Below are 3,084 nucleotides of genomic sequence, written 5' to 3'. Positions count from 1 at the left end.
TGATAAAAATATTTTTTCAGTTAGTAGAAAAACCAAGATACACTGAAAAACCGAAATGCACATGTATTTACATGTTCTCTCTGTATATTTTCCTAGTTATAGCATGCGTCAATTGGTCATACTTTATTGGACAGGTTGATCGTTCCGGATGGGAGGTGGTTTGACTCAATGTATGTATACTACGATTCCCCATGTATAAGGTCTGTTGAATCAAGTACGACCGAGTGACATCATTACATAAATTGTGCTATAAATAGGAAAAAAGCAATTAATTCGTATCTAAATCGCATTTTATTTCGCTTTATATTATTATTCAAACAAAAATGATAATTTGTGTGTGGAAACTGATATATACAGAGAGCACATGTAAATACATGTGTATTTCAGTGTTTATAGTAACCCATATATTTTGTTTTCAATAAAAGTAACATTATTGTGTTTTTTCATAAATGCTGCATGTTGCTCTTTATAATTGACAATGGTATTTTATAACCTGACACTGTATTTTCTATTGCGATTTATATGCCAATAAAATTAAATTGTACAAAAATCAACTTCAACAATGATTTTTCATTTCTCATTCATGGCTGCCTGTAAATTACTGGAAGGTCATTGGCATATACTCATTTGACAAGAGGTTCCAGGAAATTTACAAAACAAACAACATAAACAATTTGAGTTATTATTGGTTCCAGACTCAGTGGCATGGTCTTGTGCAAGAAATTAAAGCTTTTCACTCTTTCGATTGCCCTTTCCACATGAATTCGATGTTTAGCCACATCTTTGGTTAGTGCTTCCTCTTGTGCAGTGAAAACCTTCCTGTCCCTTAGAAAGGGAGGAATGACAAGTTCAACTTGAATCTCATTAAAAATGTTCTTGATGTTAAAACCCGGATCTGCCATCACAACATCTCCAGCATTCAAATATTTTAAGAATCCAGATTTAAGTACAATTTCCTTGTCAGAAATTCAAATACACTGCTTACATACATTATTGCACCATTGGGGGCAACAGCTATGAGTACTTTGTAAGACGAATGGGCTTTATAGCTGGAATAGAGGTTTCCTTTGTCTTTGAAAATTGCTTGATCGCTGAACAAAAAATTCTGTGCAATCAATTATACATCTTAAATTCTTGTATTTTTTAAAGGATCTGAACATTGTTTCCTTCATACGGAATCTCTCTGCAAACATGAAATCCTTCAAGGGTAAAAACTGGGTGTACAAAAACTGGACCCATGTTGTTATAATATTTGACACAGAAGCCTTGCTAACACCAAATCTATAGGCTAGGTCCTGATTAACAAGTGCAAGACGCATCAATGTCATTAGTACGGCATTTTTGGGTGACAGGCGACAATTTACACTAGAACTGACTTTCGATTTGCTGCCTTTGCTGTACCAATATTTCAAATGTTCGACAGCAGGGCTCATAAAGCTCCACAATGTCACGCGATGGACCCATGACAAGCCTGCATATAATTTACATTTCTGATCATCATCTTCAACTTCTGATATGTCAAAGTGGATATGGCAAATATGCTGCTGTATTTTTTCGGACATTTCTATTTCTCTGCTTGATGTACTTAGCTGTAGCAAATGAAGCTCAGATTTCAGCAGTTTGTTCTCATTTTGTAAAAACTTGTTCTCTATTCTTGAACACACATCATGTGTATCCCTGGATATCATTGTCTGGCATCCAACATCTTGTGTATATGGCATTTCACTCACAATGACACTGTCATTATCATGAGAGCTGGTCATAAGTGGATTGATTTTTAACGGCGCATCAGCACTGTTAGGCAATTTAGCGCCAAACAAAGTGTTATTTGTATAATTTTTTAAATGTTATAAAAGGTTCTATATCGACCAGCGATATAAAAGAACAAATGGTTGAAATTAAAAACGGTAAGATGGTAACGGTGCAAAATAAAGCTTCCCGATCAACGGGAGATGTAAATAAGATGAATATGTATTAAAATGGGACGGTATATATATTGCATAAAACTGCACAAGGTGATAGCATAAAAGTCAGAGTCTCGAATAAATATTTACGGCTTTCAGAAACTCTATAATATGAGTGATGTTTATAGTATCAAAAAGTTCTTTCATGTCATGGACAATGTAATAATGATCGCACGTAGGTTGCAGGTCAAAGCACTCTATCATAAAGTGCTTGACAGTGAATGGTTCATACAATCAACGGACTCTGGTGGGTCTTCACCTTTTATTATGTGGGAGTGGGTGATATGAGTATGACCAATTCGGATTCTTGCAATGACTATCTCCTCCCTACGAATGGTTATGTAGGAAGGAGTCCATTCTCGTAGAGTTGGCTTGATCGAATGAAGTTTGTTATTTACAGCATCATTCCATAATGCCTGCCACTTCTGACGTAAGAACTTCCTGATACAAGGATTAAAATCAGTATACAGTATTTTAAAATCAGATGGTTCTTCAGTAAGGGCCATTTTAGCAGCGCGATCTGCTTTTTCATTACCTTTAATACCAATGTGGCTAGGTAACCAACAGTATATTATATTGTGGGAGACACTCACCTCGGTATTTTTAACGAGTATGTTTTTCAATAATGGGTTCTCCAGTTTTCTATTGTGTAGTGACTGGAGTACTGATAGCGAGTCGGAGATGATACTGTTTAAAATATGTTTCTTATCTATATGTTGCAGAGCAAGGTCTATTGCTCTGATTTCGCCTGTAAAAATTGATGCTCCATTTGGTAAGCCAACTCGCGTTGTGTGATTTCCACAAACAAAGGCTGCAGCAGCCTTTTCATCATCCTTTGATCCATCAGTGCAAATTCTGGTGTAGTTTTTAAATTCAGTGAGGAGTTCATGGTAAGAGTTGTGGAAGACAGAAGGGTTTGTTTCGGATTTTTTTCCATTGTGTAGCGTAAAAAGTACTTTTGGTTGTTTAATTAGCCAGGGTAGTGTTTTGGAGATGGACGTTTTCTGAATTTTAGAAAGATCTATATTTGTAGTGTCAAGGCTGGATGATATTCTAATGCCAAAGGAAGGTATGGCGTTTGGTTTATTTTCGTATAAAGTTTTGTATTTGGGTTGAAAAA

At 35.7% G+C, this 3,084-nt stretch overlaps 1 pseudogene; it reads right to left on the bottom strand.

Moving 5' to 3' along the window:
* Nucleotides 1-623: 623 nt before the first annotated feature.
* On the bottom strand, nucleotides 624-1,764 carry LOC149780358 (uncharacterized; annotated as a pseudogene).
* Between the last annotated feature and the right edge of the window lie 1,320 nt (nucleotides 1,765-3,084).

This window comes from Sinohyriopsis cumingii, chromosome 16 (genome assembly GCF_028554795.1).
Source record: "Sinohyriopsis cumingii isolate HCF-2022 chromosome 16, ASM2855479v2, whole genome shotgun sequence".
In the NCBI taxonomy this organism is placed as follows: domain Eukaryota; kingdom Metazoa; phylum Mollusca; class Bivalvia; order Unionida; family Unionidae; genus Sinohyriopsis; species Sinohyriopsis cumingii.
The sequence above is the reverse complement of the archived record's forward strand: the minus strand, read 5'-3'. Positions and strand labels throughout refer to the sequence as shown.